Source organism: Anticarsia gemmatalis, chromosome 11 (genome assembly GCF_050436995.1).
Source record: "Anticarsia gemmatalis isolate Benzon Research Colony breed Stoneville strain chromosome 11, ilAntGemm2 primary, whole genome shotgun sequence".
NCBI lineage: Eukaryota > Metazoa > Arthropoda > Insecta > Lepidoptera > Erebidae > Anticarsia > Anticarsia gemmatalis.
In genome coordinates this window covers 8,766,587-8,792,121 of record NC_134755.1, presented here as the reverse complement: position 1 = coordinate 8,792,121, position 25,535 = coordinate 8,766,587, and the positions used below count along the sequence as shown (strand labels likewise).

Here is a 25,535-nt window from a genome sequence, read left to right as displayed (position 1 = left end):
TTTTGGTTCTGTTTAGACGTTCCGCATCCGAAGTATTAGCGGTGTAATTCATACCGTGTTTATACTTGTTAGTCAATAATTACCTATTAATATGTGCCTCGTGCTATAATTACTTACGTGTGTATTAGATGAATTTATGTACCAAAACATGATTTATTAGATTTCAGATGTGTAATAAAACCGAATTTAATATTTATGTTTCGACTGGAAAGTGTAACAATGATCGCATCGCGATAAAGGCGATGAGTCTTAATGAGATGTAGATGGTTCGAAGACGTATCATTACCGACAGTTACTTACCTAGAATTACTCACGGTAGGTATCTAAAAGCGGTATGAACAGTAGCGATCTCGACTCGGCGACTTAAACTACAATCACATTGAATTCATACAAAACTGACCCTGTATTTTATTCGTATGTAAACTATAGACGCTACGGTGCCGCTATATTACATTATTTTGTACTTTAACAATAAAAAATACTAATATTTTTCTCTCTACAGAAGATATACAATTTTGTACTAGTAAAAGAAAATGTAAACTATCACTTGACACTCGTCCGTCTATGTAGTGGTCCAGGTAAGAGGAGGATTTGTCGAACTTATTCAGTTTCGTGCGTGGTCGGGGTCGCGGGGGAGTTCAGCTGGTCGCGGCGGGTGTCGCGTGGTCGCGCACAGTCGCGCGGGGCGGCATCGCGGCGGCAGGCGACTGTGGGCGGGCGGCGCCTCGGCCGCGCGCGGCGCACTGCCGGCCGCCGCCGCCGCCGCGACGCCGCCCCCACGCACCCCCGCGCACCCCCGCACACGCCCGCGCACGCCCGCACACACCCGTATACACCCGCGCACACCACCGTCTATGTGTGCTGATTAAAAATTCTTACCAAACTTTGTCGGGATAGCCCCCAACTTCCCGTAAATGGTTTCTTTGTAAGCCACTTTCTTTCAGCCACCTTGACGGGAGAACCATTTAAAGTTTCTTGTAACTTGGCGCGTCAACTGAGGAATGCGGGCTCGAGCGATATCGCGCGATCCTCGGCCGAACTTAATAATTGTAAGTTCAACTACTCCACTACGGTATTTCTTCCATACGGTACATGCGTTGGTTAAACACTACGTATGTAATAGAAATGCTACAATTTTGGTAATTACAGCAGTTAAATTAAATTACAGTAGTGTAAGAACACGAATACTTTCTATAGAAAGTTTTGTACAAAGCTGGCAACCTGTAATATGCATAGTTTACTTTAAACTATGTGTTTTATTTGCTCACATAAATAGTGGGTATAAGGAATTTGTCGGGCGCCATTAAACTTCATTATAATATTGTTGAACATTCGGAAGGCTCGCGGCTGAAGGTGGTCGAAGGTTTTGTTGGCACGTAACGTTTGGTTTAGAACAGAAAACTACGTAAACGTTAGAAACGCGTATTACACCCGATTGCCCCCGCAACTTAAGTGCCGGCCGGATTAGAAAAGGGCCCTATGCGTAGTCCGCAATGTTGTCGTAAATCATTAAATTATTTTATCCTCCTTTTCTTTATTTTTTGTAATGAGTTAATTAAGTAATGTACTAGAACTACTACTTTAGACTCAGAGAGAGTTGAGCGGATTGGCGTGGAGTTTTAACCAGTCATGACGCTTAAAAAAACAAAATCAAAATAGTGCAAAAGTTTTCAGTTCAGCTGAAAACAAAATTTGCAGAAACAAAAGGAAACGGGGAGTGCCGTTCCTTACGGAAATTCAACAATCCACTTAGATTTTTAGCCATTTGCCAAAAACCATTCTTTTTTAAAAAGCTGTAATCGATATCACTTAAATTGTCAGGCTAGTTAGTTTTTTCTAGCTTATAATTTGGGGTTCCGTTAATCAATAAAAACTTAAGTTTTATAAGTCTAATTTAATTTTCTGCATCCGTTTAAAGTGCGACAAAAATACGAATTAATAAATCGAACATCAATCAATGCGTACCTATAGATACGGTTCACGCCGCCACCTACGGCGAGCTCACAAAGGACCCCTCTAATCGCCCCCCTGGCACGCCACCCCCCTTGCCCGTCTCCCCCCGGAAAAGCGTGACGACCCACAAATATAATTTTAGGTAAAACTTTCCCCCGATGGTTATGCCCCGAGTTTGGGTGCATTAAGTAGGTGACGTACTTTAGGGCGCTGATGAATTAAAAATTTAAGATGGTATGATGATAATGGATTGGAAAATGCGAGCGTTTGATTAATGTCGAAGTGTAGTGCGCTATATTTGACTCACTACTTTGCTGTAGAGCTACAGTACAAAGAGTCATATTTAAACCGCAATCATGTCTACGAAATATTTCCGGCGCTTCTACGCCGTAGCCAAACATAGAAAAAAGATTTATGGGCAAGACAATGCCGGCAAAATGTACGAATCTATGAATGCACATACATCCATGTGACTATCCGGTTATGTCTATCCGGCGCCGAACATGGCACTACGATAGTTTGATCGTATCAGCAATCAATCAAACCCATAAATAACCAATATCTTGGCGTTATTTTCCACATTTCTGACGTCACTCGGACGTCGAATGCATTTCGTTGACAAGCATCCGTCATCAAAACGCGATGTTCGACTAGACTACGATCGAAATAACGACGACCCTATGATTGCGAAGCAATGCAACGGACTTGACACAGATCGTACAAATATCATCAATAGTTAAAAACTCACCTGAAACTACTATTCTACCCGATACATCAGAATAACAAAAAATCTGTTACGTAAACTTCATTCCAGCGTCCGAAAATCTATTTCCAGACCCCTGGATGGAACATCGAAACGGAATCGAAAACACATTAAACAAGCGAAGTATGATAGTCATAGACAGTGGAGGCCGGCGTGGCCGACGGTGCGCCGCTCGCAAAATCGCGACACACTTTTTAATTTATTTCGTCCACAAAAAGCTTTTTGCTGTTTTATTTTCATTTCAACGGAGACTTGCGCTGTAGCGGGATCTCTATTTTTATTTATTCCACTCTCGGATTTTTTTCTCTTTTTCAATTTCGCCCCGATCGACGCGGGACCAAGCGGAACGCAGACGGATCTCATTTTAAATTGAATTCGTCTCCTCTTTGCATTTTTCTTTGGCGTTCCTATGTAACAATTCTAATTGGTGTTGTTTGCATGATAGCATTGTTCGTTTTGATTAGAAATCGCTCGTTAGATGGGGAAAAATACAGACGGCGAGGTTGATCGATACAGTTGCGTGATAACGTCGTCTTTGAGTAACTAAAAAGCTTTTTGCAAATTAGATTTTTTTTCCTTCCGCAAAGGGGGCCGATACTATTGTTTAGTCGTTAGTGCATAACATGATCCTTTTTTATTTTTTCTACCGATTGGAACATGCAATTGCAATTTGATTAGCTAGTACAATCTCGATACAAGGTGACACCGCTTTAAGGGCATTTGTCAGGTTAATTATATTATTAAACTACCAATATTGCATCAATGTTGCACAAAATATAATTATTATAGCAAGAACAGAATGCTCCCTATACCTTGGATGAAATGAATAATTGTATACTAAGAAAAGTGATCAACGTAGACGAGACATTTTAATCACTATCAAAACAATTTATTATCATGTTACCTAATATTTCACCGAATAAACCTACATACTAGTACATACATACCTACTAATCGCATCAGTAAGTTTAATAAAACTACAAAACTGTTTCCAATCCAAAAAACACATTTACAAGCATCTCATAATGCTCTATAAGTACTAATTCACTACAGTTAGATATGCAATCTGAACTCATAAAGCTTAAAATATTCTAAGTGTTCTGCAGTATGTAATTCGACACTCAACATGGTGATTTATAAATAGATTATAATTAAACAAATCGCTTTAATAACTGCTCTTAGCAACGTTAATAGCGCAGAAATAACTAATTATTTGCAGACGGCTATATTTACAGTACTGTTAGTGTGTTGCCTCGCGGCTTTTCTTCCGCATACAATTTCTCTTTTGGATACGCAAATAGATAGCCGTTATGGTTATAATTCTTTTATCGTTTCAAATTGTTGGGTATTTGGTGTGCTTTCCTTGTTTGTACGTGTACAATTCATTTATTTTCTATGAAATACACAAGTTTACAAAATATAAACGTCCGTCTTAATTTCTCTTTTGTAAAATAATATTGATAAAAAATCACTAACAATCAGAGTACGTATTTAGCACGAAACCTCACGATCGGCGTTTGATTGTTAATTTCGGTAGCCCTTTTACAAAAACGAATACAAAAAGGGTAAATAATGACTAGTGATTACAACAAACCTAACCACAGTTCAAATGCAAAAACATAATATGTTCTTCAATTAAACAATCGAATTCGATTTCCAAAACGTATTTTTTATCAGGCGGTAGTGTTGCGAAAACCGTCATTGATAGTGACTGCGAACCGATACCGAACTAATGAATATGTATGCAAGCAGGTGCACACCTCGCCAGCGACATGATTAAATAGGTGCCGCCAACGATTTTTATTCCCAACATCGATACTTTATCGGTGTACGTGCTCGATGCGTTATCGATAATAAATGCTTATCGATACAAGGTGGTCCACACTGTTATAATTAAATGAAAGTACTTGTTATTGCAATTTACGTACTTCAAAAAAGTTCAAATTGATTGCTTTTAATGTAAAATATATAATTTACTTTGTAATCTTTATAAATTACGTGGGACCTTTAATGTGTTCAACCTTGTTGAATGATTATGAAGATTCAAGTTAATAAATTTGAAGTGATAATTCCCTTAATAAAATGTATTCAACTAATTACGTAATTATTTAAGTAAAATAACTTCACGGTTTTATAATTAATGGCACACACGTGTGCAACTGTGTATTAAGGTGAGTCGTTTCCTAAAACGATTAAAATCAACTTCGAAACGAGAATTCGTTTGTCGATAAATCGTGAAATAATTGTTGTTTGGCAAACACTAAAACCGAACCTGTCCAACCCTATCTAGTGACAACACCACATTATAACCGAAACATTTCCGGTAGTATCGGTTTATGAATTCGACTTTGTTTATTTAAAATTGTGACACGGTAACCAGACTGACTGGATTAATTAATATGTATCAAAAGGTTTATAGAGACTAATTACATTGCATCGGTAGTCAATGTTCAGAGATAATGATAAGTGGAGACGAATGTGTGTCGACTTCAACGATAGTGTCAAGTTAATTTAAAGTATTTTTTCTTAGTAGGAAATATTATTCCAAGATTTTTAAATGTAATTTTTCATTGACGTAATAATAATTAAAGTTTTTGTATCACTATTTCCTTGTCTCAAAGCATACATCTTTTTACAAAATATGTAGGCTTTTATAGTACCTTCTTAAGAGACTGCGAGATGACTCAGCAAAAGTTGAATCAGATCAATAATTTGAGTACAAAACAACTTGATAAACTTTCGAGATTTTACGGTTCGAATATTGAACTTATATTGATAGATTTGTTGACCAATTTGTTGCGATAATGATCTACTATCCAAACAACTATAAAAATATAAAGCCTTGAATACATTTATTTATAGATTTAAGTGATAATTAAAAACTAGTTTGGTTTTTACGTACTTTGATCGGTTTTTTCTCACGGTCTTATATATATTAGACAAAATAATATATTATGTTTATGTGTTTATTTAAATGTGACGAGAACACGATGTTGTTGACATTTCAAAATAAAATAAAATACAGACTTCTGACTAAACTTGGTTAAACCCAAATTATGAAATAAATATTCGGATTTTTTAATACAATTTATGGATTTTTTAAGATAGTACTTTATTCAAAATCGCTTCTCGGTGTAAACAGAGAACTTTATTACCACAGCCACATAAATTTATAGTTTTTTTAGTGGGAAACTATAAGAGAAAAAATAGCGTTAAGAGCTTGTTAATGAATTCACAAACAAATACAAAATAATTACGTTACCATCGAAAACTGTTACACAAAATCTATTTTCAAATGTAATACTAACCAATTGTTCTGCCAAATTTCATTGTAAACCTAAAATAGCTAAAACATAGTCCAGCAACAAGTCTATAGACGCCGTGCGTTCTGAATCCCGCGCGTTCCATAAATTACCATTAATTATTTAACCCGATGCATATCGCGTTTGTTCGCATTGATTGTGCTCATGATAATTATGAAAAATTAATTATTGTTCTTGTAAGACGTCTCTTTCATAATAATATATCGATTGAGATGTCGATTCTTATTACCACAGAGTAGGTGTTGAATTTATTTATGATAGTTTTGTGTTTTACGATTGAGTTTCGGTTCTTAGTGATTTGGTATGGGTACAACACTATATAAATCATCGTTAGTTATATTTTAAGCTCTAGATTTCTATTTTTATCGTAAAAGTATAATTTATTTTGTACGTTTATTTAGATATTATGTGATTTTTATAAAACTATAGGAATTCTCAGTCTCAAAATTACAATAATATTTATTATATTATAAGAGAGCATTCAATGGTATCTGTCTGTATCACGAACACGTGATACAGACAGATACCAACACATCATTCTGTACCTATTATTTAACGCGTTTAAATCAAAAGGTTTGGTCCCTTTTATTTTCATGGGTACGCTTTTAATTCAAACAAGCGCGATAAATTTCAAAATGGCCGCTTTTGTTTTATTCTTTTTGGAATTGAAAAAGTTATGTGCTAGGTGACATGTTATGCGGCTTATTTCAGATTTTTCGTTTGAGATTGCTTAAATAGACTTGGATTTATGGACCGTCGGAGTGCTATTTCCGTCAGACGAGTTCGAGTCGGTGATTTATACGAATTTGAAACATGGTAAGGAAGAGTAGAAGGGAAAATTTAATTGGATTATTAACTCATTGTTGAGTGTGATTCAGCTTTGTAGAAATGGAAATAGATTATATAAATCATAATTAAGTCTGTTTTTGTTCGAATTGGAAAATTTTAAAAGATGAATTACTTTCTTTAGATGAATAATGGTACTGTGGAGCGCTTTATCATACGATCAACAGATACCCGTACCATTTGTCTGTTGGCATAAGTTGTGAATTTATTTTCGGTTTTACACCAGTTCTACTCCTCTTACGAATATCACACTTCAAGCAAAAACCATCAAAACGGTCTCTCTTTGCGACCACAGTTCTACAATCCTTGCCGATATGACAAGCAGATCAAGGTAAAAAAGGGTAGAGGTATTATAATAAGCTTACGGCTATTGATTTCGACATGTTGATTTCGATTTGACTACGTTAAAGGTGTTGAGTAGTTAAGACAACTATAGCATTGTGTTGACCATAAACAAAAGACACAATCGTTATAATCATAGAGTTGTGATGCATAGCTGTCATTGTGTCAACATTGGTTCTAATTTCAAATGATTGTAACACATGATTGGTTCGACTGATTGAGGCACGTGTCATTCCAATTGAACTGATACTACTTTGGGAATTTGAATAGAGGGCGTGGTTATTGTCTCTTTGTTTATAGTTTATGAATTTGGAGGACAGACGTTTCGAGCGAAGTCTTGATTGTTTGTCTACTTAAGAAATAAACAAACGTATTATTTTTAGTCTACATTATACTGTACATAAGAGTTTGTATTTTTATATAACAAATGCTGTCCTAATGGCGGGCATAAGTCTATCCCACACCCACCGGTCTCTATTTTTAGTCATTTCCTGACTACCAACCCGAATATGAAATTTTATGTTAAAAATATCGTTATGATAAAATTGTGTCTTAAATCACAAAAAAATATAAAATCTTCAATCAATATTTCTTTTCCAAATATTTTGGAAAATAATATATTTTTCTTAACAGAAAATAATAATGCTACCACTTTATTTCTTAAGAATTTTACCTTGCGCATTAAAGCTGCAGTTTTACTATATACGTAGCTAAAAACAAAAGTAGAGTCTTAGAGAAAGGCCCAGACGTGGTCGACGTAAATCTTTTGTTCGTTTTGGTCGGGAAAAGTGCAAGGGAGCGAAAACTAACAGGAAAGAGGAGAGCTTCGCTTTTATTGTAACACTTTGTGGTAACTAATTGTTTTTACTTTGTAGAGAACGGATAAGTGCTTTGATTATCAATTTAGAAGAGTTTTTTTTACTTTTGACGCATTTTTATGAAAGGTTGAGTCAGTGTAGAGCTGTCTAGAAATTAATCATTGTCTTAAATATTTTATAGCTTTTCTAAATTCCGTAATTCATAGGGAGTCTTAATTTCTTTCATAACTATTTCATATAAAATAAACAAGTGAAAAATTACAAAGATTTTTCATTACTACCCACACCTCCCAAAATTTTCCAGGAACATTAGAAATAGCATAATATTTAGCACGTTATCCATCATCGCTTATACGGACAATGCTTAAGAGTCGTTTAAAACAAAATAAATTTGAAAGGGCGCATAAAGCTTTCGTCGGAGCAACGACATCCCGACACGGACAGAAGTGACGTAAATCATGAAGTTTAGAAAAAAAACCTGCCGAAATAAAGAGCCGCGTGAAAGTTGAAAAATATCAGACGTGAATATAATTATGTGAGTGAACACCCGCTGGTTTCCGGACTAGCCCCTACTATTTTATAACTGTTTTATGTACTACACGCTGTATAATGTTACTTGGTGAACTCGATTGTCAATCTGGATGATTGTAAATTAGATAGGTGGATATAAATTTATTTTATTTTTTACAATGGAGTAAAGAGCTACTTGGTACTATTGGTTAAAAATTAATAAAAAAAATAGATGGAAATCACAGACTTCTTAGCAAAATACTCTACTCAGCAAGATCCAGACTAGAGCATTTACTAAAATACAGTAAAAGCATGCAAAACTCATGAACTCGTGTAGGAATCTGATACAGTTTGCGAAACACCTAACATAATTTCTACACGTTTTTCGCTAGTAAAATGTTTAACATCACATGACATCGCCTATAGTCCCATAAAAAATACTATAAATTAACTAGACGTGTTGTTGCTAGATTTACGACGTGCAAGCTTTTCGCTCCGCAGGAATGTCGGAATATCAATCTGATCCATTTCTACGAGTGAGAATATTTCGACATCTCGTAGTAAGACATTAGAGAGGTATTCTTTACGTAGTTATAAATAAAAGATAACTCTAAAGTCCTACCTGCGGAGCGACTTCTGTCTGTGAATTGCAAATACTGACTGTAAAGTAAGCGTATATTTAAAGTTCTGAATAACGCCACAGTTAGGCGTCAAAACTTTGCCACTATACATTTTTTCTACACCAACTTTTTAATGTAATTTTGGGAATATTTTTTTGTATGAATTCGAACAATAGTGTTTATAGAGATACGATCGTTATCGGCGGTCGTATAGCAATTAAAATGGTAATTAAAATAAGTAGGAAGCGTACCCAAAACCGGGTGTAAAGTGTAGGCGCGGGCTTCGCCGCAACAACCATAAAATTCTTTATGTCGGCACAGATTAGGTTAACGGACAGAGAATGCGAAGTTACCTTGTTAAGCGTTTCGAATTCGTACACGTGGTCGCGTGAGTGTACGTTATAAGTTTAGTTTCGTGTGAAAATTGGCACAGTTTTGATTCTAATTGATTTTTTTCACGTTATGTTCGTTACAGTAAGATAAATATTTTTCAATTACATACACGTAAGTATAAATATTAATAGATTATTCCGCTAGTAAAAATGTACCTGGAAATTACACTTGAACTATAAGAAGCGTCATTGCTTTAATATGGTAGATATAAGTTATTTTATGAAGCAGACCTTTGGAAAGTTTTACGAGAACTAATTGATATAATAAAATAATTTATAAAAACAGCGGTAGGTACATAATTATAATTAATTGCGTCGTGTAAAATAAATTCATGTTTCAAAGTGAAGCGGATCGTGTCGAACCCTTTGTTACTCTGTGAAAATTCGTAAGGTTGTTTTTATTACGACAATCCTTCAGCGAGGTAACGTTTTTATAACTGAATTACTTGTACCGGCAATGTTAACCTACATACTTATTGAATCATCTTATTGAGAAATAATAATAAAAAATATACATTTAAGATTCGGCTTAATATATTATGAATGTCAATATTTTAGTAATAATATTACGTAATATTAAATTAGTAATAATTAGTTTTATACGCGAATAATGAATGATTTATGCAGTTGTACACTAAGAAAGTCATATTGATGACATAAAAATTAGAAAATCATAATATTATTATAATGGGCGTCAAACGCTATAATTTTAATGTCAACAAGATCGTACACAAAAAGCACTTAAAGCAGGGCACACAAGTACCTAAGTATTGTAAAACGTCCTTTCTACAAAGACAAAACAACAAACTTAAATAAACGGACCATTATAAAAGTTTAAGACGCTGTATCTGGACTATTTAAAACCATTTGCTGGGAGCTTCGCAAGTTTTTCTCTAAAAAACATTGAGACTCAGAGGACGAAAGCAATAGACTTTGGGTTCCTTGAGACTAAAGTTAAATATCCATTTAAATCTTCGACGCTAGAAGGTCCTGTGGGAGCTAAGCGCTGCAGCAGTGAAAAGCGCTTTTACATTGACTGCACCGGAAAATTGCTAGATTGTGTTTACACTAGTTCTGTTGTTGGGTGTGCGTTTATTGATTTTTGAATTTGAAAATTGAATTTTTGTTTTAAATATGTCATTGAACATCAGTTGTTCGACGTTTTGATTAGGATTGTTATCGAAAATCGAATTTCATCATTTGTTTCTTTGCTGACCATCTATAATTTTACTGCTGTACATAAGGATTACTTCTAATGGTAGCATTATGCCTCGCAAAGGTTTGTTGGCACAAGGTTTATGGGAGGTAGATACGAGTTGTTAAAAAGATTGGTAAATCATTTTTATGGGTAAACAATTTTGCCTATTTCTCAAATATTATATTGTACTTATCAAAACTCCATTGGCTTTCGTTTTGTCATTCGATGTTTTAGCCCAAGATGATGTATTGGTTCCCCAAAGCTACACTTTATAATAGCGCCCCTATTTACTACAAAAACCACTCAAACAACCCTAAAACTGAAACCCATTTTTCATTTTGAATACTTTCTTCAACATTCCGACTCGATATTGCAAGCTCATCATTTATCCTCGCACTCCATTCACGGCTCAAAGAAAGCGCATCAAGCGACATCGGGCGATACTCACCTACCTAGCAGTACATAGCTCCGTCGACGACGGCACTAAATCAATACGAGCCATCACGCCCGCCACCCTACCTCACCCCCCCTCGCTTCAAGCCGCTGCTTTCCCGCCGAAAGCAGCCACCACCCTTGAAAAGCTCGCGAGCTGAGCTCCTACTTCTGTTCGGCTTTTGTGGAGGTGTAGTTCGAACGAAACCTCTTGGGATTTGTTGCCGAACGCTCCAATTGACAGTTCGCAATTTGAAATTGCCTTTCCAAAGGTCGATGTTGCAAGCTTGGATTAGTGTAGTAAGTTTTAATTGTTCATTGAGATTCTTAGGTAATGAGTCAAACTGCAAGCCGGTTCTGCTAAATACTTAACCTTAAACCTATGGACCTGTCTCTACATGATTAGTTAACTGCTATCTACTCTAGGCTATAAGAGATATATTAAAACAAGAAGCTGAATATCTTGTTCTACAGATAAGTTTTGAGCAATTAAAGAATCTGGTTTCGCTTACAAGTATCCTACAAATTGCAGTACGTTTAATCGTTAACAAATTAGTGACAAGTACCTATCCAAGATAGGTAATTTACTGTTAGACGCAGCTTGTAGCAACAAAATGTATTAAATAAATTCATGGCATCAGCATAAATGCTACCAGTTATAAAACAGTTACAAATGAGGCAGTTTGATAAACTTTATTAAAAGCCATCAAGTTGTAAAGTGTTAACATTACTTAGTCGCACTATAATTATCCGTAATGTTCCTACTAAGCGACTGTATAAATCAAACATGCGACGCTATTGTTCGATTCGTGTTAGATTGATAAGGTTATTCCCAAGTGTGAACGAGACAGATATCCATTGAACGCTTTCTATTCATAAGTGATTGTATAAGCGAAATTTTACGAACGTTTAATCGACATTTGAATTAAGAATTGCACAATTTAAAAAAGTATTTGTAGAATAAGTTTTTAATATAAAAATAAGAGTCTTCAAGCAGAAAATGTTTAAACTCTAAATTCAAAATGTGAATAAATTGTTGCAAAATTTTAAGTATACTGTGAGCTCAGTGGGAGCCCATCAAAAAGTTTTTGCGCGCTTTACAGTTCAGTTAGAAAACGATTTTCGTTTTATTTAAATAACATTTTAACCCTCTGAAGTCATTCTTGTTTTAAAATTTAGTAGGTATCATGCACACCAAAGTCTACTTTTCGCAGAATTAAAAAAAGTAGAGTCGTACCGAAATACATACTTGTAATCTTTTTTATGTTAACAATCTTGACTGCATAATATTTTTGATGACAATTCTACATAAGGCAGCAAGGACTTGTGACTCTTACCTGAAACAAAAAAAAACTTTTATCAATTTCCATTCAAAACACTAGCACAAAAACAAACAATTTTATCAATGCAAGCAATCGTACCAAGTACAACATAATAGGGCTATTCGTGACTATCAAAGATCATTGACATTACAAACTATTCCTAAAATTTCAACAGGCCTGTTTGGAATCGCGGGACGGCCGACTGGCAATAATGAAATAAGCGCAGGACAAATATAATAAATCTCGCTGAGACGCGGGGGCGGCGCGTCGACTTCCTCTTTCGATAATTGAATTTAATTTAGCGTTTTGCATTGTTCCTTTTGTCAAATTCAATGTTTTAGCTCTATTTTCTTTTGAAGTGTCGATGTCAAAGTTCAGAATTCAATCTTGGAATCTAAACAACCAGTAAGATTTAAAATAAAAATAGCTTCGTTAGACGCATAAAAATGCAACTTCTTAAAATTTACATTGTACTAGAATTAGTTGTAATAAAAAATGGACTAAGTTAGTCATCAATAAAATATTTTTTTCTGCCTAGAAATTTATCTGAAAATAAAAATACAACCCATATAATAATCCTACAAATAGCCTAAAGGGTATATTTTCCCCAGTTTTGAATATCTTCCCAGATAACTCGATAAAGGCTTTCAATGTATTACAGCAAATTGGCCATAACTCTTTTAAGTCCGTATTTTGATGACGATCTGACGTTGATGAAATGCCAATAAAAGTTCCGATAGGCATTTGCATCTCAATCTCATTTTATAATTTGTTGGGTACGATTTGCTTGATCTGTATTGATGAGCTAACTATAGGCTTGTGTTAAAACTTGAAGTAGATTAATGAGACAAGAAAATGTTGGCGTTCAGGCGATGACGGCAAGAATATCGTAAAATGAACTTTTATGTAATATTTTTATGCTGAATTAATAATATTTATTCCGTTCTCTGGCCTCTGTCTACCCCTATAGGAAAAAGACGTAATTTTACGCGTGTCTAATCAAATAACATCAACATAAAATAAAAAATACATGTTCATGATTCATAATAATATTATCACTAATCTCTTCTTTTTTAAGCATAGCATTTTCCAAACGGTATGCGATAGTAAAATCAGTAATTAATGTAATTATAGCAATTTCAGATTTGTCTCAAGTTTCATATTCTAATAACTTCGATATTAAAACCAAAAAAATACTGGAGTCAAGTTATTATATGTTTTGAATATAAATTTAAATCTTTTATTAACCAAAATATGAATCAAAACACTACAGCAGCTACATTTCACAACCAGGAAACACCCGTAGAGAACTGCCCAGTACTGGACGTCTCACGGTTGAAAGCTCATGGTCAAACTTTCAACAGAATTGGACATGAGACTGTGGGAACGGAGGTGACTCAGTGTCCGTCAACCGAAACTTGTGAGATTAAGACGAGATAAAACCGGTTATGTGATTCGTAAATTGGAATAAATGTCAAAAATTTGGACAAAATTCCGGCAAATTCTACTTCTCAAATCTAAGTAAAACTATTATATACTTTATTCTGTATTATCTATGTCTCGGTCACTATAACTACCATGAATTCATTTTGTATCAAAGTTCCTACCTTACCTTCTTCTAGAAGGTATGTCTGGATTTTAATAACGGGATAAACAGTGAACAAACAATTACGGTTTGATTTTCAGATTCATTATTATAGCAGAATACTTTTCATTACGCTAAAAACAGATATGTCACCTTATCTTTGGGGAAGCAGTTAAAATATAGAATTACCATCCATGCTTATCCATATTTTAGGGTTCCTGAGTAGTAAACAATTAAAAATTGCATCACCCTTTTTTACATTAGACTGAACCTATTAGAACAAAATAGTGCATAAAATAAACAAATATTTATTTATGTAAGTTCCGATTATTTGACATCGCCGGCGACGGTGGCCGGTGGGACGCGATCGTGTTTCGCGTGTTTACATCCCGGATTATCAGCCGGTTTTACTCACGGTCTTTAACTTAGGACCGAGGCACAATGAGATTACTATAATATGGAGTATTACAATGTGTAAAAATATATTTTTTAGAGCAATGTATGGCACTGTTGCGAATAGAATTAAAAATCAGTGCCTTATTTTTCATTTGTGGATATCCTTCGTATGGCCAACCATCTAGACAAAAAATTACCAGTTATGGTAAAATTTGGTATATGACTAAGTCCAATAGCTAATTGTAGTGGAAAATTGCAACTATGAATACTTTCAGCCCAATTTGTTTTGTAGAAGACAGCTCTATCGTCAAAACACTATATAAAAATTACGAAAACAATGTGCCTCCATCCTACATGTTCAAGTTAACAAAGTCCGCGATGATAATCAGATTCCGGCCGCGGTATCTACATACATATCTGAACTCAACTCACACAGAGACACGGTAGAGTTTTTAAGTCTCGCTTCGGCTAGATAGCACAATTCGTGACTTACACTAGCCCCGTACCATGTTATAATTACGTAAGATTACACGCCGGATTAGTTTCGCCCTCGTAATGATAGGTGAACTGAGATTCAGATCCGTTGAAAAATGTACTAGCTGTGCAGGAAATTAATAGTAATTTTGTTTTAGCAATTTTGGTGGTCTTCTTGGTGGAATTTTGCTGTTACTTTGTGTAGCTAGGTTAAGTGAATTATGGTATACTTGAGTGTGCTAAACGTTGGCCGGCCGATAACTGATGCGTTTTTGTATTTGATTGAAAGACAGTTTTTGTAATTTCTGATTTGAGATTGATCTGATTGATAAAGTTATTGCTTGTTACATTCAGAGAGCTGAAAGATTTAGCATTATACATTTTGAAGTTGAGTAGCTTTTTTGTCTAGTTTTCTAGGCATTAAACCCCCGTTAACCTGCCGCGGAATTCTTTTTGGAAACGAGTGAATTTTCTGATAGCAGTTAACGGTCCATAGTATTCAATTATAATTTAGCCAGACGTCTGCGTGCGCGACTACGGTCTAAATACATACAAATACTATTGCGCTATTATTAAACTCGCACCCAAAACCGTCTCGCGATCCAAAATGGCATACAAAGTTCACACGAGTGACGTCGGCTGACGCAGGAATGGGACACCACTCTGATGGGGTGACACACACTGTTATTATTAGTTTTTTGTGCTCTGCTCCGCCCCGCTCGCCTCGCTCGCCCCTCCCGGTGCGTCCCGGCCGCCATCGCGCCATTCCCCACATTAGAAGCACTTTTTGTCTGATTTTTACATATACGCCGCACTTTCTATTTGAACTCTACTCTTATTTGATTTTAGGGTCTGCCTGCTGAGTACTTAACTATGTTAATTTAAGATTTATTCGAATATTCGTACACATTGTATTCGCATTGTTTGAATTCTGTTATCCGTTGAGGACTTGAACAAAATAATCGTTACCTTGTCTTAATCTATGGCAGAAGACAATCACTTTTCACAATCACATTTCATCTGTCAACTTCACATCACACGAGTACAAATTCGCATAATTAATTTAATTAGGTATTTATGCGCGAGATTTTATAATCGCGAGCGTTTATAATGAAGCTTGTAAACTTAAAGATAGATGCGAAAAGGAATCGCAGGTTATCGGCCCGCAGCAATACGTTACATAATTTATTATTTATTTACAACCCATCCCGCCTTTATGACCGACGCTACAACAATTTAAATACCGCAATATATCGATCAGCTGGTAATGACGCGAATGTCCACTGAATTTTAATCGTCGTTTTTATCATTTTATTAAAACGTAAATAACGATGTTTTCTCGTGTCGACGCACGAGGAGCACGTTTACCCGACGGCCGAAAAACGGTCACTAAATTCAATTGCGACTTAAAATCGCAAGGTAGCGCGGACCTTGAAATCTTTTTGTTTATAAACAAAAGGGTGTTATGCAAGAAGTCGTAAATGGATCGGTGTGGAGCGTTTTATGGTCGCATTATATGGACGGGGCGAGATAAAGCGCTTGTTTTGGGTCGTAAATAAGACTGCAACAGGTACGTTGCCAACGGGACTCCGAAATCACGTGTACGCTTTCACTTTTACTTATTATCTTTGTGAATTGATCTTTTTATTGGAAACAGTTTTTGTGAGTTTTTTATTTAGGCAGGGAAGTTTCCACAAAAATGTCTATTAGGCCGCGGCATGCGAACACGCTAATACCGGGCTCACTTTAATTAATAACAGTTGTAGGCACTCATTCTGATTAATTTTTAAGGCTTTTAGTAAAACATGAAAAGGCTGTCGACATGTATCACCCGTGTTTACGTCAAATAAATGACCTTTAACGGTTTGTGAACGTTGTAATGTAATAAATAATAACTTTATTAGAAATAATGTAATGACATCACCGGAAAGTCTAGACCGAGACTAGACCAAGGTTATTTGTTTTTTATGCTTAATTGAATCACTGAGATCTATTTATCTGAATAATAAAAGAACTCATTCTAATTAATTTTCAATTTCAGATATAACTGTTACTGTAACTCGACCTTAGAAACCGTTATTGATATCGTGATATTCGTTACTTACGACAAAATGTAACACGAATACCTCACGACAGTAACCAATCAAAATAATGAGTCCAAACAAAATAGTACGTACCTATCTACTACCTACATACCTAATAGTAATTGAAGAGGTCGTATGAATAATATTTGGGCGTCACACGGACGGACGAATCGATACGTAATTATAGAGTAAAATGTACCCCTCATAAATATAATATCCGTGGTAGTTTGGCCGTAGTGGGGCGCGGCCGGAATCGCCCGTGGCCGCTATTGTGAACCAGTATGGCGTTTAGATGACGTCACGATCCACCAAAAATGTAGGAAGCTTGTATTGTTTTAGAATATCGTTGTGATCTAAATATGTTGGTACCTACTTAGTTATTGTATGCGAGGTTCAAGGGAGTTGTAGCCAAAGGTTGTTGACTTCGGTATATCTACTAGTTGTGGGTAAAAATAATATGAGTTTCAGCGTGGTTTTAATCAGCTTAGTAACTAATAAATCGCGGTTTTACCTATTCTTGTATAAATCTGAAATAAGTATATTCTATAGAATACATAAAAATCCGGGAATGTTTTTAACTTAAGATAAATGATGAAAAACATTGCACTCCATATTATTATAGCGACATAAAATCGTTTGCGTAAAGTTTTGTGTTTAAATACTACTGCGTTATCTATGCAAGTAGAGTATTTACAGTGAAACGATCAAAGAAAACATCATAATATTAATGATACACACTCCACACGACTCTACCCAACAAAACACAGAACAATGTTCATACGATACACGTAATAATTTACGCAAAATATTTAATTCAACCTATTTCTGAGGCTTCCTCATTCCGTAAATGCTTCTATGAAATTGTTTTGAAACTTTTATCTAATTCCTTTCCACGCAACGGTTGCATGTCAAACGGCAGTTAAACCTTAGTTTAGATTAAACCAGTGCCAACTTCCACGAATCATATAAAAATTGGCCGTGAAATTTCACCTTCGCTACGGGAATAACGTACTAAAAAGACCGTTGTACTGTTTTTGTAAAACGTTTAAAATCCGACCACGATTTAAAAATGTTAACGCTTTTCGTTGCGTATATTTAGCGCAAGAATGTATCGGATCGCAATTGGCATAGATAAAAACACAAGTGGACCGTATAATTTACAAATGTTTTCTTACCTCGAAGTTACACACCTTTTATTATCAATTACATCCAGTTTTTACTGCTCAATATTTAATACTCAAGATATCGTCTCGCCGTTGAAGAAATACGAATCGATTACACAAAAAAATAATCCATTATTCAAGCCAATACAATGTAATAAGCGCACAATTATTAGCAATTTTCGTATCGTACATCAGCGACAATGGAAGACGACGAAACCAATTATCATGTTATCTTGCCCGCATATCGTAACTAAAGGGTCAAACCAGTTAAGGCACAATATTGTCCAATGCGAGAAATGAAAAAACAAAAGCACTCCCCACTTTAATCTATGAGGGTATTTAATAAACATCTGCTTTTAGGAATCCATGTCGCATCTGTTGCTCTGGCGTCGAGGCCTTTTTCAAAATTTCAAATGCGCGCGAGCCGCTTCCAGACAACGGCAGATGTTCCAGTTCTCATCGATAGAACGCACTCAAATTTAAACTATAACTACTAATAAATTAAACTCAAAATCGAATGTAGATATAACTAAAAAACTAAGTTTTTTTTTCTTTTTTATTCGTCCTCAAGAAGTTAGATTATGATGTTCGAAATTTAAATTTGGCGGCAATTTAGGGTCTGTGGTAGTGATCGCCATAGATAACAGTAAACGGGGTCATTACTACGACCCTTCCCTAATTTCGAGGTTTTCGGTAAACGCATATATTTGTCAAACGTCTCATTTTAAATGTTCATATCATGAATTTTATTGCCTTCAATTACTTAATAGCTTTGTTTTTTTAATGTCTGTGTTATACCGACTACTTAGGATAATGAGATAGAGAATGATATATTTTGACTCCGCCCTTTCAACTACAATATAGTACAATTTAGAAATAGAGCAGGGAAACCCCAGGAGATTAGTAAGCTTCCCCATAAATTCGGAATTGACCACTTATTCGTGGAAAACCCCAAAAAATTGCGTGCAACATGAAAATGAATTGTAATGCATGACCGTAAAGATAATTTTCCTTTGCAAACACTTCGATTTGATAACAAGTTTTGAATCTCATCGAAAACAAGGGGTGTAGCGTGGAACAAACTTGACTGAATTAGCATTTCAGGATTTCTGTGAATTATGAGCTTACACGTGTTTGTAGTAAACGACTTTTTGGTCACGAAGATATTAAGCAAGTTTTTTGTTATTATAATTAAATACGATATTTATGTAATAATGTATTTTGTTCATGACTGATAATAATTTCTCATGGCAGTTACGGCCAACTGATTTTATATAAAAACTACTTAGATTATTTTTATCATTTATATTCTTTAGGTATTTTCCATTACACATTATAAAAAAATGCACTTAACTCATTACTGACCCATTGAAGGCTGAAAAGACATTATATATACAATGCCATAGCTATAATATTAGTAATAATATAAAATAATGTAGGGTTAAGTCAAAATTACAATCAATTTTGTTTTTTCACGATATTACTGTTTATTTTACGAAGAAACAAATTTGCCTTTATCACACTAATGTCAAGTAAAAGTCAATGATATTAGCGGTAACTGTTTTAAGAAACTAGCTATATAAGACATACAGTGCCTCGATTCTCTTCTACTATCGACTACCGACAACCGAACTGTCATCGAGAAATTTTGTATAAAATTTGATCAGCGCCTCTGACGGGTGTCGTAGGAAACATTTTGGCAGTACATTCTAAATGTCAAAATTCGATAGCTAGCCGGTTGTCGGTAGTCGATAGTGATAGAGAATCGAGGTACTGCTAAAGCAATCTTTTATTTCTAAGGGTGGCTACACATAAGCCACTATTTACCCGAACGAAGAGCCATAAACAAAACAACACATTTTAAATCAATAGACATCTCAATAGGCGTGTCAGTGGAAGACTTATTCCTTTGACCCTCAAATTCAGTAATTTAACTTTTCCCCTCCGGATAGCATTTCATTTACCTCTTCAACCGATACGCAGCGTGGGACGAACTAATCTGGCACAAAGATTGACTGGAGATGTGTGATTTTGTTTATTTTGTGTTTGTTTGTTTACTAATTTGCGAGTAAATTATGGGAGAATTCTTGTAGCTATTTGTGTGAAAAATAACAGAGATATTAATTTCTGTTTCAGAATGGCCTGAAGTAATGATCTACAATTGAAGCGACAAGCCACAGAATGAGACACGGATGTCTTCCAGAAAAAAATGAAGATTTTTAATATAATAATCAACAAAGCGACATTTTCTCTAAAAATAAATGCTTTTGTATTTGAAAATAATATGCAAGTATAAAATCCGCTTAGAAGAAATGAAGAGAACACAGGACGCAAGCTCAAGCGAAAATCATGCCTCGATTACTAACGAAGTAATATTTCAACAACTCTAGAATAACTTATTCGCTTATAATAATCTCATAAGCATTGCAAAGATCGTTAATGACCCGTCAATCAGAACAAAACCAACATATCTATGGAACCTATCACGTAAATGTTGGAACACCGTCTCTACAGAGTTCCCAGTGCCGATAATTCCCTCCATTGATTCGTAACGCCTCCCGCGCTACGCTACAATGCTCGCGAGTGAGCACCGACATTTGCCATTGTGTTGTCTATGCGCTTCCCTCTATATTCTGTTATTTATGTCACCCGTACATAGATAGCAAAAAATGTTTAGGACCGTGTTGAAAATTGCAGTTGGAATTTTATTTGTAATGCAATTGTGGATTTTTAAACTGCCGGTTTGAATTGCTAGTACGGACTATGTTTACGGCCTAGCGTTTTGTTTGCAAAGATATGCAACTGTAAATGCACTATTATTTACTCATCCACGGAGCTGTACATTACCGATTGTTGAAGCTAAAATTGCGGATTCCTTTAAGCTTGAACAGGGTTATACAGAATTCCTTGTGAGTTGTTCTTAGACTCTACATTTTGTTAAATATCGGTAAATTTCCAAATAGCAAAATCAATAATTGATTCAAAAAGTTTAATATAATTTTATGAGAATTGCTTTTATTACATTATTTATAATTTCTTTATAAATTCTTTCAAATTCGTCAGTACTTGTCTTAACTTCTAAACTATCAGTAAAGTTGTGAAAAGTAAAAACATAATCGATGAATGTAATTGTCTAAGAATTGCATTTATTGCATTGTATTCTTATTAACAATCTCAAGATAAATGGAATGAAAGAAAACATCCCTTAATTGTGTCTAAGTGTAACGGTAAATAGCGAAACCAATGAATCTCAATAATCAGTTAGCCGCAAGGGTGACCACTCAGTACATAGTTACTTGTTACTGCACAGTGGAGTTAAGTGCGTGGCTGTCGAAAATAAACAATTATTTCTTGAATAGGGAGCAACACTGCGAACTGAGAACTGTGGGGTGCTAACGTTTGTAGTGAAGAAGGGAGTACAACGCGATTGTTGATTGAAAATTCTTGCAAATTTTTTAGTTACGAATTTTTGGAATTGTAATGAGTGCTGATTTCAATATTATACAATGGAGGTATTTGAGGCGTATTTTCATGTAATAATTTATAGATTTTAAAGATAGGTATTTTGATCTGGCTAAGGAAAATGTAAGTTGTCCAAAACAGCTACTGTTATTTTTAAAGCTCACTAATTGTAGGTTGTGTATAAACCGACGTATTTCCTTTGAATTAAGAACTTAATAACACATAATCTCACTGAACTAGTTCCCATGCCCGTAATAAACAGTAGCCAGTAGGAATACTTGTTATTTAATAACTCAATTTGTACTTGACCTTATACTTGACTAATCTTGATATTGCTTCAAAATACGTTCATAAGTACTTTAGATATTTCTGCAAATAAAAACCATCTTAAAAAGTAATTTACTTTAATAATATAGCAGTTCCCGATAACTACCTCTTTGCTTCTATTTAATATCCATTAAATTGATTAATTGCACATCACAATTTTTATAATTCCATACCATTTATGTAATTGCTTGTAAGATTATGAACTGGCAAGTAATTTTCCGGCACTTAGTTTCAATGTGAGTGATGGGTTTTATGATTACCTATCTTCCAACAATGTGCAGTGGGTTTTGTTTTAAAAATACCTATTTTTTATACAATTTTAAGGTAACTTGTTGATCTTCATAGCGGTGAGTACCATACTTAAGATATATCGAACAAGAAATGGCTTAGAAAGGGTAGTAATAAACGATGAACTTAATCCAGCCATACAACTGAAGGAAAATAATTCCTGTAAATAAAATTACACAATTTTTCTCTTGCGCCCTTATGCTTGTTACCAACCACATCAGCAGCAGGCTGCCGAACGAATCTGATCACTGACCCATGAAGCAAACAGAAAGGAAATTTTCTTCCACCAAGGAAAATACGACAATATAAATAACTCCATTGGACCCCTACCTACTACTACATCACCCTATGACAAAAGAGTTATCGGTGCGTTGAAAACAAAAATGGCGAGTTGATTTATTACGAACGTTCGCGTATTAGCCGTGTGTGATTCGGGGATTTGGCCGCTGGAAAAAAGGCAAGCTAGGTGAGTTAGGTCACGTCTAGACGAGCGACAGTCGAAGGGCGAGTGTTGTTTACGCCGAGGATTCACGAACGCGCCCTAATGAGTATGGACGTTGATTTAGGGCTCCTATTCTAGTAGTCGAACCGAAAGCTTTTAGTAGTTACGTCATAATTTGGTAGGTTTTCTCGGTTACGGCGAAAGTTATTCGACATTTTCTTTGCTATTACCGAAACTAAACAAGAGGATAAGTACGAGAAATTATATAAACTTTGTTTGCTCGTTTCAAAATGAAAACGAATGGCCTGATACACAGAATTAAGGTTGCACACACACCAAATGATTTTCTGGCAGCGAGAGCGATACAACTGTCAACGGAATGGGGTTGTGAGTTAGTCGGTGGCCTTAAAAATACAGAAAACGTTTATATCGTGAGACATAAATCCAGTTCGACGAAAGCGAAGATTAGAAACCTAGCTAGTGAAGCCAAAACTCGATATTGGGTGAATAATCGTCGCTACTACCGGCGCGGTAGCCGGCCGGATGTGCCAGATTTATACCCTGGCATACCCGGGTGTACCGGGCTGTGACCGGCGCGTGTACCAATTTATACCCAGCTAGGTAGACGCGGTATCCGAACTGTCGTCGAGTCTGTGCTCTTCATAAAGCACCCGATATGTCCGCTCGCCTTGAGGGCTGCGATTTATGGTGTGGAAACGTCATCGGACCCCGTGTTTGGGTATAAATCATATGTGTTTGCTTAGTGCATGAGACGTCTAAATTTCTCGGATGCACGCTCCGGTTGCGGCTGTGTACGCTTGCAGGAAGAAAATGTACTGTTAATTTCCTTAATGATTTATTAAGCCCTGATACAAAATAAACATAGAAAATAACAAGATCCCGTTTAATTTCGTGCAAGGGAGTTGTAAGCTTATAGGTACTTGGAACTACATTTAAAGCAGGAGACTTCTTATCTCAAATACCAACGTCCTCTACTCTAGCAACATCAATCTCAACTTCATCTCGAACTCCGGAACCAATTTTCATTTCAATACATTGCACAACAACATCAACGCACAAAGGTGCAAGTTTAAAGCACCGGCGACAACAGGTAAGTCAAAAACAAATGACATTTAAAAAAAAGGACTCCCGGATTGACTACAATTGGGTCAAATGAGATTTATAACTTTATTGTCAATTTTATGCAAGAATACAGTAGGCTTGTGCGAATTATAATTTGCATAGAGTTTTAGGCTTTCACTTTTCATTGTTAGGATTAGAATAAAGCCTTTTATGCCGCTTTGTGTTTTTTTCTCAATGTTGTCGTCTTCATTCAAGTGCGTTGACAATGGGTGTATGCAAATACAAGATTATAAAGGACTAATTAGGCGATTGTTTTATTTTTAGACAGGTGCATAAAAAGTTGAAGATTTAGAACAATACAATTTAAGTATTTAATAAGCTTATTGTATTGTTTTGTTAAGTCTTAAGCTTGAACATTAAGCTTTCCATGATATCAAAAACTTACAGCAATTCTTGTTCTACGTCTATTTAAAAGAGTAAAGGTATTTGTATTAAATAGTGTACCGGATGCTCTAGTTATAATTTCTTAACTTTAACTTTGTAAGCAACAACAAAATGTTTGAAGCCATCTATTTCATTTCATTCATAACAACCCCTGTATTCTGTAAAGTACTGATAAAAGCTCCCCCTATATTATCTCAGCTGCAAAATCTCGAATAAGTTTCCAAAGTATCCGTTATCTCCGTATCATTTCAGCGCCACCGTTGCAGCGACATCTATTAACTTACCACCGTAACATTTCGTAGCAAACAACCCTCGGGTACAACAAAACCTTTTCAACCCCCTAGCGCCACGGCTACGCTACAAAATGGTTCGAGTTTTGGTCAAATTTACCCTGCGACAGTAACGCCATCTCTGGGATGGCGCAAGAACTTTCGTAAAAGCTCACAGTTCCCGAAAATACCGCTGTGGCAGCACCGTCGGCGGAGCTTTTGAATGAAACTGTTTGACAGATGGAAAATAAACCTCAAGATGTGTGTCATAAGGTTGAATTTTGTTTGCTAAGACATTAGTATCGGCGAGTAGAGTATGCAAATTAACGCACCATTACATGGTAATTTATTTGAAACGAATGACCACATTGCGGCGTAGTGCATCCAACGTCGAACACTGAACGTTTATATGGGGACCCTGACCTTATATTGCGTCAATTTATAGCTCTAAAGCCGTTATACGGTGTTTTACGTAACAGCTGTTGTGTCTCGCGTGATGCCTTAGCATAGTGACCCTGTTTTGCATAGGACTTTCACCTGTTCCTTCAGCTGTTTGGAAAGTTAACTAACTGGTAATGAGTTCATTGACTTAATAGTGAAGTGACGCCAAAGGGCTAGTTTTCGAACAACATATAAACATTCAGAGTTATTTGTTTGGCCTTTTCAAGAGGAATTGTTAACGGCACCAATGTTCTGCTAATGAAGTGTTTTATGTTAGTGCAAAAGTCGATTTACCTTCTGCGAAAAATTGTTATATCTGTAAATAAAAGTTTATATTCTAGAAACTTCTTTGTTGGAATGACCCAATTCATCATTTAAACCAAAAAAATGTTGAAGCAAAATTGTAATAATACATTTATCATATTATGCTCTATACCTATGTGCTGAAATAAGCAGCAGATTAGATAGTATGCAAAGCTATGATTTCAGATATTCATTTGTTGTCGATAAAGTTCGATCTAATTCAAGACATTTTTTAGGAAAAGTATCATGTCTTTT

The 25,535-nt window shown here is 35.5% G+C and overlaps 1 protein-coding gene across 3 annotated transcripts in view; it reads right to left on the bottom strand.

Annotated features, from left to right (window-relative positions):
* Positions 1 to 25,535, bottom strand: part of LOC142976470 (homeotic protein antennapedia-like) — a 193,562-nt gene that overhangs the window by 76,038 nt on the left and 91,989 nt on the right. The window contains exon 1 of one of the 3 annotated variants that reach the window (XM_076119852.1): positions 301 to 720. The exons of the other annotated variants lie outside the window; for them this stretch is intronic. The gene's annotated coding sequence lies outside the window, so the exon portion shown is untranslated. Of the gene's footprint in view, positions 1 to 300; positions 721 to 25,535 lie in introns of those variants that run through there. 3 annotated transcript variants of the gene reach the window in all.